Consider the following 11,654-nt stretch of genomic DNA (forward strand, 5'->3'; position numbering starts at 1 on the left):
CAACATAAGGAGACATGTTTCCCCACCTCCCCAGAAAACATGGTGTTTGGAAATAAATATGTAAATTTTCTTAAAATGGGAGTTTCTCAATGCAAATCTTAAAATTACATTAGTTTGCTTGTAAATATTTCTTAGTAACAAATGCCAGGAGTACACATATTTATTTGTTTCAGACTTCGTCCTACTATTATGGGACAATGGCTTAATTCAAACTTTCAAGCAATTTACATTTAGAAAGTATGCTTCTGTCGCCATGGTTCACACTATAATTTAGACTGTTTTTAAGTCAATTTGTTATTGATTCAACCAGAATGCTCAATTATATCCTGTACATCTTCAGTTCTCAAATTATTGACCTGGTCAAGTCAATTTGTAATTAGACAACTTCTAAAAAGTTATTTCTCTCCGTGACTGTTATTCAGCTTTTGAACTTCTGAATTCTTCCACACGTGATTGTCTTGGTCTGACACTGTTTCTACCTACAACAACTACATTTTATTGAAGTACATCTTGTCTTTGTAAAGGAATTGCAAGAATTGCTTAGAACACTTTAACACTGGACCATGTTTGTTAACTCAGTATTAGGTAAGAACCATATGAAACTGTCATTTTTGAAGTCAAATGATTAAATATTAACTATTCCATAGGATTCAATCTAAACTTTTAGTCCCTTTTTTTATATATACCTTAGAAAAGAAATGAGTGTTTATGAAGTATTGGGACTACTTATGCCCTACCACATGGACTTTAAATATTCTATTGAAATGTATAGTTTTTATAAGGAAGCAACAGTTAAGTTGACCTAGTCAAAGAAGACTTGATATTCTATTTATATTTGATTAATAAAAACACCTCACAGCCTCCTTCCTCCATATCAGGAAAGCAGTCACAGTCCTGACCTTGTATAGGGAGTAGAGTATTAAAGCAGGCATCAGGGGACCTGACTTGCATTCCGTACTTTTCCATTTCCTGCCCTTGTGAACTTGAGTGAGGCATCACTGCTCACTCATTCTTCAAGTCCCAGGAACAGTTTAGACAGAAACTCCTCAGGAAGGCCTTCCCTGAGTATCACTAAGGTCAAAATCTCCACAGCACTCTTTGCTTTCTCATTTGTAAAAGCATTTGTCATCCTAAAAATCATTTAATTAACGTCTATTTTCCTCACTAAATAGGCATGATGGCAGGGAGATGTTTGTCTTATTTATTCTTTTATCCCTGATATCTAACACAATACCTGATACACATTAAATGATGATTGTGGACAGGCACAGTGGCTCATGCCTGTAATTTCAGCACTTTGGGAGGCTGAGGTGGGAAGATTGCTTGAGCCCAGGAGTTCATGACCAAACAGGGCAACATACTGAAACCCATCTCTCCAAAAATAAAAATGAAATACATTAGCCAAGCATGGTGGTACCTGCCTGTAGTTCCAGCTACTTGGGAATTTGAGGTGGGAGAATTGCTTGAGCACTAAAGTTCAAGGCAGTAATGAGTTACGATCACACAGCTGCACTCCAACCTGGGCAACAGACAGAGACTCCATCATGAAAAATAAAAAAATATGTAAATAGAGACCAATGTACATTTGTTCGATGAATAAGTGAATAAAATAAACCTACTAGTTCAAAGCTTCAGTTTTATCATTTGTAAAGGGCATTTAGCACCTGTGTTGACTGTCACAGGGTTGCTATGGTGTTAACATGAGGTGGCTACATAGATTCAAATGAGAGGGAGGATGCATAGTTCACCTCTCCGTTATGAGACCTCTCCTCAAACCCAAGAGGGGTAATGTATGTAAAAGTGTTTTATATGCTAAATAGCTCTTTACAGGCAAGATTTAACATTATCTTCATAAAAGTAAAAACTTCATTATATCCATGACAAAGATTTGCTTAAAGCTTCATTCCACTAGACTAGGCATCTTGTGACAACCTACAGCTTGGCTTTCTCCCAATTTATCACACATACCATTTCATGCCAGTCTCCTAACCTGTACCTCTTTTGGTGATATTTTTTTCCTTTCCCTGGGAACACATTCAAATCAGAAAAACCCTGTATCAACTAGAGGTCAGGCAAATAAAAACTAGAAGCTACTCTATGTATTTCAAGTAGAAAGGGTTTAATACAGGGAATTTGAGGCTTATACAGCCACTTGAACAGCTGGAGAACAAAGATCAGAAGAAAGTTCACCAAAATCTTAGCTGCCTATAGCATCAAAGTAAGTGATTTCCAAAAACTATCTAGGAAGGTATTGGAAATGTCAAGAAATTCCAGGATGCAACCACCAAAGTCCCCAGTGGCACAAGATACTAGTGATTTATAGAATCTTGTCAGAGAAGCTACTGAAAAACTCATGCAGTTGCTCACAAATCTGCCTATAATTTCTCCAGGACATAATGGATTCTCCTTCTAATAAGCCTTAAAACACCGTGAAGACAGAAACAAATCATTTGCAAGTGGATCAATTATGGTTCCACTCCCACCTCTACCTTTTGCTTTCTAGATCTCTATATTTTGGCTTTGGGAGAAATGATTTCATATGTAGGTCGCTGGGTCAGAGTACTATAAACAGCATATAAGGATAACGCCACTGCTCTGCAAAGTGTTGTTATCCCACCTGAGCTGAAACTACATCTTCAAAAGTTATTTTGGTGTAAAAGAATATATATAAAACCTATGAATCTTGTAGGCCTAGACCTAAGGTCTGCATCTGTTCGATCAATGTTATTTGGAATGCTGAGAATAAAATAAGGTGAGGCTAGTCAAAAAAAAAAAAAAAAAAAGCACGTGTGCAAAGGAAAATCCTTCTCATTTAAAAGCTATTCTAGCGAGAACAAATTGATTCCCCTTCTTTGGTGAAAGGCATCTTGTGTTATCAGTCTGCTGTTATATGGCTATCTGGTTCTCCTCTAAATCCCAAGAAAAGGTGTAGCCTTGGACGCCATTGTTGGCTGATTAGGCATTCAGCTATGGCAATATCAGCCTATGTTATATCAGCTTATGTTGTTTACTCATACATAATCGTCCTTGCTTCCATCATAATCATATCCACCAACTGAGTGCTCTTGTCCAACTGACAAGAAAGTCACCTTTCCTCATAAATCCATTGAGGAAGCACTGGGATGGTTGGAGAAGGAGGCTTACTGACACCCACAAAATAGGACATCTGATCTACATCATTATTGAGTGCCTTCTTTGCAATGGATGCCCTTTGATTAGCATTTATATTGAGAAATATATATTGTCACAATTCATGATCATTTCCCCAGGCCTCCTTGTCATCAATTTTTCCACCATATTTCTTTCAACTGCCTGGAAGATGGTGATCTGGCTAAACTATTAGTTACTATGAATTTGTGTAGATCTTTACCTCTGGCCACCTTTCCTTACAGACAAAGAAAAGGACTAAGTGTGCTGCTTGAAATTCTGCTTACTAAAGGAATTTTCTTTCCCCATTTACCAGAACTTCATCAGAACCATCCCTGATGAAGCTATGCTGCAGCACTTCACTTTCAAATGATGCTCACATGTCATGTGGAACTAGCTGCATGAATATTTTTCTTCCTTTATATGTGGTTTAGAGAGAACTTCACATGAAACTAAAGTGTGTCCAGAAGACAGATGACAATGCATCAAGAGTGACTGAAGTAGAAGTCTTAGCCACTTGGTCAGGCAACTTACTACTAGGTATATTGACTTGATCTTCATTTAGAAGAGGCTATTCTGACCTGCCCTAGATTACTGTTTTCCGAGAAAAACTGCTGCCAAATTCATATAAACTATGTAAACAATTTCATATTACACTCATATTTTAGATACTGTAGCTTGCTATGTCTAATACTGATCATATTCGTTTCCTGGGTCTACTGTAAAATATTACCACAAAGTAGGTGGCTTAAAAAACAGAAATTTATTCTCTCACAGTTCTAGAGGTTACAACAGAAGTCAAGGAGGCATCACAGTAATGCGTATTTTTACATTTTCTTAATAATATCATTCAAGAAGGAACTATGTACGTAGCTCAAAGAAACCAAAAACCTTGAAAAAAGAATGGAAGAATGGATAACTAAAATAACCAAAGCAGAGAAGTCCATAAATGAACTGACAGAGATGAACACCATGACACAGGAACTAAGTGACAAATGCACAGCCTTCAGTAACCGACTTGATCAACTGGAAGAAAGAGTATCCGTGATTGAAGATCAAATGAATGAAATGAAGTGAGAAGAGAAGCTTCGAAATAAAAGAGTAAAAACAAATAAACAAAGCCTCCAAGAAATATGGGATTATGTGAAAAGACCAAATCTACATCTGATTGGTATGCCTGAAAGTGATGGGGAGAATGGAACCAAGTTGGAAACCTCTGCAGGGTATTATCCAGGAGAACTTCCCCAACCTAGCAAGGCAGGCCAACATTCAAATTCAGGAAATACAGAGAATGCCACAAATATACTCCTTGAGAAGAGCAACTCCAAGACACATAATTGTCAGATTCACTAAAGCTGAAATGAAGGAAAAAGTATTAAGAGCAGCCAGAGAGAAAGGTCGGGTTACCCACAAAGGGAAGCCTATCAGACTAACAGCAGATTTCTCGGCAGAAACTCTACAAGCCAGAAGAGAGTGGGGGCCAATATTCAACATTCTTAAGGAAAAAAAAAATTCAACCCAGAATTTCATATCCAGCCAAATTAAGTTCCATAAGTGAAGAAGAAATAAAATCCTTTACAGACAAGCAAATGCTGAGAGTTTTTGTCACCACCAGGCCTGCCTTACAAGAGACCCTGAAGGAAGCCCTAAACATGGAAAGGAACAACAAGTACCAGCCATTGCAAAAACATTCCAAAATGTAACGACCATCGATGCTAGGAAGAAACTGCATCAACTAACAAGCAAAATTACCAGCTAATATCATAATGACAGGATCAATTTCACATACCTGATATAAATGATGAATTGATGGGTGCTGATGAGTTGATGGGTGCAGCACACCAACATGGTACATATATACATATGTAACAAACCTGCACGTTATGCACATGTACCCTACAACTTAAAGTATAATTTAAAAAAATAAATAAATAAAAATAAAAAATTAAAAAATTAAAAAAAACAATATTAAATTTGAATGTAAATGGACTAAATGCTCCAATTAAAACACACAGACTGGTAAACTGGATAAAGAGTCAAGACTCATCAGTGTGCTGTATTCAGGAGACACTTCTCACATGCAGAGACACACATAGGCTCAAAATAAAGGGATGGAGGAAGATCTACCAGGCAAATGGAAAACAAAAAAAGGCAGGGGTTGCAATCCTAGTCTCTGATAAAACAGACTTTAAATCAACAAAGATCAAAAGACACAAAGAAGGCCATTACATAATGGTAAAGGGATCAATTCAACAAGAAGAACTAACTATCCTAAATATATATGGACCCAATACAGGAGCATCCAGATTCATAAAGCAAGTCCTTAGAGACTTTCAAAGAGACTTAGACACCCATACAATAATAATGGGAGATTTTAACACCCCACTGTCAACATTAGACAGATCAGCGAGACAGAAAGTTAACAAGGATATTCAGGAATTGAACTCAGCTCTGCACCAAGCGGACCTAATAGACATCTATAGAACTCTCCACCCCAAATCAAGAGAATATACATTCTTCTCAGCACCACATCGCACTTATTCCAAAATTGACCACATAGTTGGAAGTAAAGCACTCCTCAGCAAATGGAAAAGAACAGAAATTATAACAAACTGTCTCTCAGACCACAGTACAAGCAAACTAGAACTCAGGACTAAGAAACTCAATCAAAACTGCTCAACTACATGGAAACTGAACAACCTGCTCCCAAATGACTACTGGGTACATAACGAAATGAAGGCAGAAATAAAGATGTTATTTGAAACCAATGAGAACAAAGATACAACATACCAGAATCTCTGGGACACATTTAAAGCAGTGTGTACACGGAAATTTATAGCACTAAATGTCCACAAGAGAAAGCAGGAAAGATCTAAAATTGACACTCTAACATCACAATTAAAAGAACTAGAGAAGCAAGAGCAAACACATTCAAAAGCTAGCAGAAGGGAAGAAATAACTAAGATCAGAGCAGAACTGAAGGAGACAGAGACACAAAAAACCCTCCAAAAAATCAATGAATCCAGGAGCTGGTTTTTTGATAAGATCAACAAAATTGATAGACCACTAGCAAGACTAATAAAGAAGAAAAGAGAGAAGAATCAAAGAGACACAATAAAAAATGATAAAAGGGATATCACCACCGACCCCACAGAAATACAAACTACCATCAGAGAACACTATAAACACTTCTACGCAAATAAAGAAAATCTAGAAGAAATGGATAATTTCCTGGACACTTACACTCTCCCAAGATTAAATCAGGAAGAAGTTGAATCCCTGAATAGACCAATAGCAGGCTCTGAAATTGAGGCAATAATTAATAGCCTACCAACCAAAAAAAGTCCAGGACCAGATGGATTCACAGCCAAATTCTACCAGAGGTACAAGGAGGAGTTGGTACCATTCCTTCTGAAACTATTCTAGTCAATAGAAAAAGAGGGAATCCTCCCTAACTCATTTTATGAGGCCAACATCATCCTGATAACAAAACCTGGCAGAGACACAACAAAAAAAGAGAATTTTAGACCAATATCACTGATGAACATCCATACAAAAATCCTCAATAAAATACTGGCAAACCGAATCCAGCAGCACATCAAAGAGCTTATCCACCATGATCAAGTGGGCTTCATCTCTGGGATGCAAGGCTGGTTCAACATACGCAAATCAATAAACGTAATCCAGCATATAAACAGAACCAAAGACAAAAACCATATGATTATCTCAATAGATGCAGAAAAGGCCTTTGACAAAATTCAACAGCCCTTCATGCTAAAAACTCTCAATAAATTCGGTATTGATGGAATGTATCTCAAAATAATAAGAGCTATTTATGACAAACCCACAGCCAATATCACACTGAATGGGCAAAAAACTGGAAACATTGCCTCTGAAAACTGGCACAAGAAAGGGATGCCCTCTCTCACCACTCCTATTCAACATAGTGTTGGAAATTCTCGCTAGGGCAATCAGGCAAGAGAAAGAAATAAACGGTATTTAATTAGGGAAAGAAGTCAGATTGTCCCTGTATGCAGATGATATGATTGTATATTTAGAAAACCCCACTGACTCAACCCAAAATCTCCTTAAGCTGATAAGCAACTTCAGCAAAGTCTCAGGATACAAAATCAATGTGGAAAAATCACAAGCATTCTTATACACCAGTAACAGACAAACAGAGAGCCAAACCATGAGTGAATTCCCATTCACAATAGCTTCAAAGAGAATAAAATATCTAGGAATCCAACTTACAAGGGATGTGAAGGACCTCTTCAAGGAGAACTACACACCACTGCTCAGTGAAATAAAAGAGGACACAAACGAATAGAAGAACACACCATGCTCATGGATACGAAGAATCAATATCATGAAAATGGCCATACTGCCCAAGGTAATTTATAGAGTCAGTGCCATCTCCATTAAGCTACTTTCTTCACAGAATTGGAAAAAACTGCTTTAAAGTTCATATGGAATCAAAAAAGAGCCCATATTGCCAAGACAATCATAAGCCAAAAGAACAAAGCTGGAGACATCACACTGCCTGACTTTAAACTATACTACAAGGCTACAGTAACCAAAACATGGTACTGGTACCAAAACAGAGATATAGACCAATGGAACAAAACAGAGTACTCAGAAATAATACCACACATCTACAGCCATCTGATCTTTGACAAACCTCACAAAAACAAGAAATGGGGAAAGGATTCCCTATTTAATAAATGGTGTTGGGAAAATTGGCTAGCCTTAAGTAGAAAGCTGAAACTGGATCCTTTCCTTACTCCTTATATGAAAATTAATCCAAGATGGATTAGAGACTTAAATGTTAGACCTAATACCATAAAAACCCTAGAAGAAAACCTAGGTAATACCATCCAGGACATAGGCATGGGCAAGGACTTCATGTCTAAAACACCAAAAGCAACAGCAACAAAAGCCAAAATTGACAACTTGGATCTAATTAAACTAAAGAGCTTCTGCACAGCAAAAGAGACTACCGTCAGAGTGAACAGGCAACCTACAGAATGGGAGAAAATTTTTGCAATCTACCCATCTGACAAAGGGCTAATATCCAGAATCTACAAAGAACTCAAACAAATTCACAAGAAAAAAACAAACAACCCCATCAAAAAGTGGGCAAAGGATGTGAACACACGCTTCTCAAAAGAAGACATTCATACAGCCAACAGACACATGAAAAAATGTTCATCGTCACTAACCGTCAGAGAAATGCAAATCAAAATCACAATGAGATACCATCTCACACCAGTTAGAATGGCAATCATGAAAAAGTCAGGAAGCAACAGGTGCTGGAGAGGATATGGAGAAACAGGAATGCTTTTACACTCTTGGTGGGAGTGTAAACTAGTTCAACCATTGTGGAAAACAGTGTGGCGATTCCTCAAGGATCTAGAACTAGAAATACTATTTGACCCAACTATCCCATTACTGGGTATATACCCAAAGGATTATAAATCGTGCTGCTATAAGGACACATGCACACGTATGTTTATTGTGGCACTATTCACAATAGCAAAGACTTGGAATCAACCCAAATGTCCATCAGTGACAGACTAGATTAAGAAAATGTGGCACATATACATCATGGAATACTATGCAGCCATGAAAAAGGATGAGTTCATGTCCTTTGTAGGGACATGGATACAGCTGGAAATCATCATTCTCAGCAAACTATCGCAAGAGCAGAAAACCAAACACTGCATGTTCTCACTCATAGGTGGGAACTGAACAATGAGATCACTTGGACACGTGAAGGGGAACATCACACACCGAGGCCTGTCATGGGGTGGGGGAGGGGAGAGGGATAGCATTAGGAGATATACCTAATGTAAATGAGGAGTTAATGGGTGCAGCACACCAACACATGTATACATATGTAACAAACCTGCACGTTGTGCACATGTACCCTAGAACTTAAAGTATAATAAAAATAAAAAAAGAGAAGCTAGTATGTGGTCTCTCTCTCTCTCTCTCTCACACACACACACACACACAAGTATACCCATTGGTAACTGTATGTTACCAATGTGGAAACAAGTGTGCAATGTGGCTACTGAATCCATAAAGTTATAACATATTTTGATTACTTGATTAGAATCCAACACATCTATAATGCCTGACTTGCTTAGAATTTGATAATAAAATCATCATAAGCAAAATAATAATAATAATATCATTCAAAAGAGTAGATGTACTTAATACTGATAATTTCCAATCTACCAATTTGTTCTTTCATAGTTCATGTATTTTGTGCTCTACCTTGGAAATGTTTGCTTGATTGAGGTCACAAATATTTTCTTTCATTTTGTCTGTTAGAACTTTTATAGCACAGGCTTTACTTGTAGGTTTATGATCCATATCAAGTTAATTTTCATTGTATTTTGAGGTCCATTATTTTGCAAGTGGAGGTTGAACTGCTCTCGGATCACTTGTTTAAAAAGACTATCATCCCTTTTGAATTAACATGGCAATTTTGCTGAAATTAAATTTATTTGGGTCTATCTGGGTTTATTTCTAGGCACTCCATTCTATTTTATTGACCTATGTGTCTATTATTTTGACAATATCAAACTGTCTTGATCAGTATAGTCTTACAGTAAGTCTTGAGATCCAGTAATATAAGTCTCCAAATTAGTTATTTTCAAATATGTTTTGAAAATTCTAGATATTTTGTTTCCTTCATACATTTTAGAATTAGCTTGTCAATCGCCATAAAAACATACTGAGATTTTGACTGGATTTATATTGAATCTACACATCAATTAGAGAAAAGGTGACATATTATCAATATTAAGACATTCAATCCATGAACACAATATGTCTCTTTATTTATTTGTCATTTTTAATTTCTTTCAGCATTTTATGAATTTTTGAAAAAATGTTATAACTCTCTTGCTATGTAAGGATGCAAAATAAAGAAGTTGCTCTGGCCTCACAAGAAACCGAATCTGCTGGCATCGTGATCTTGGTCTTCCTTGACTCCAGAATTGTGGCAATACATTTTTATTATTTATAAATTACTCAGTGAAAACTTTTGTTACAGCAGTGCAAACAGACTAAAACAGTTGCCTCATTCCTAATCTGAGGAGGAAACCAGTCTTTCACCATTAAAAGCAATATTATCTGAAGTTTTAAAATAAATGCCCTTTACAGGTTGAGAGTTTCTGTCCTGAACACTTGAATTTTGTAGAATACTTTTTCCGCATCTACTGAGATGATTTTTTTTTTTTTTGTCTTTTAATATGGCAACTGATATTGTTTGATTTTTTAATGTTGAGTCCATTTTAAATTTTTTTTATTAAAAAAACCTAGGCCAGGAGTGGTGGCTCACGCTTGTAATTCCAGCATTTTGGGAGGCCAAGGCAGATGGATCACAAGGTCAGGAGATCAAGACCAGCCTGGCCAAGATAGTGAAACTCCGTCTCTACTAAAAATACAAAAATCAGTTGGGCATGGTGGTGGGCACCTGTAATCTCAGCTACTCAGGAGGCAGAGGCAGAGAATTACTTCAACCCAGGAGGCAGAGGTTGCAGTAAGCCAAGATTGCACCACTACACTCCAGCCTGGCCAACACAGCAAGAGTCAATCTCCAAAAAAAAAAAGAAAAAAAACAAAAAACAAAACAAAAAAAAAAACCCTAAACATGATAAATACTTCTTTTTATTAATTGTTGTGATCGTTGTGTTTGATTTTCCAAAATTTTGTTTAAATTATAATGTCTATATTCATGAGGTTCATTTTCACTTGATAATAACTATAATACACTTTTGGGTTTCTTATATTTTTTGACTGAATACCATAATACATATATTATACGTAGAAGGACAGTGGGAATTGAGGGAAATAGTATTTAGTCCTGAAAATCATTGTGCTTCTTTTCCTGTGAGGTCATTTGTGTGTGGGATTCAGTTGTGTTCAAATATGGTTATCAGTATTAGTATCCTCAGTGGACCATAAACTTATAGAACTGAACTGAGGGCTGCTTGCCTGGCACAATAAAATCAGATATCCACAATGAGGATTTTTGCAGCAATAGAAAGGTAGGTACTTATTTGCAAGGTGCCAAGCAAGGAGAACTAGCCAGCTAATGCTCAGTCCTGGCCTCTCCAATGTCTTGCAAGTAAGGGGTCTTAAAGTCAGGGATAAATTTCAGGAAAGCAGAAGCTATAGGCAAAATAAAAAATCAATGCATGGAAGTTACACACTGATTCTGGCCTAAAAGGGTGAAATACCTTGAAATGTAGGGCTTACAGGTAATAGGTAGATTCAAATATATATATATATGTCTGCATTTGGTAAAAGAAGAAAAACTTTGTTTAAATATTTGAGGCCAGGAGAAAAAAAAAAAGTTAACTGACTCAAGGATGGGACTCCCTCCAAGCCCCACAGGAAGAAATTTAGAACAGAGAATGGTAGTCTGAATTCAGTTTTCAATTCCCACTTATCTGAGGCCTATGTGCCAATGGATCTGTTCGGTGGGGGTC

Source organism: Piliocolobus tephrosceles, chromosome 13 (assembly GCF_002776525.5).
Source record: "Piliocolobus tephrosceles isolate RC106 chromosome 13, ASM277652v3, whole genome shotgun sequence".
NCBI lineage: Eukaryota > Metazoa > Chordata > Mammalia > Primates > Cercopithecidae > Piliocolobus > Piliocolobus tephrosceles.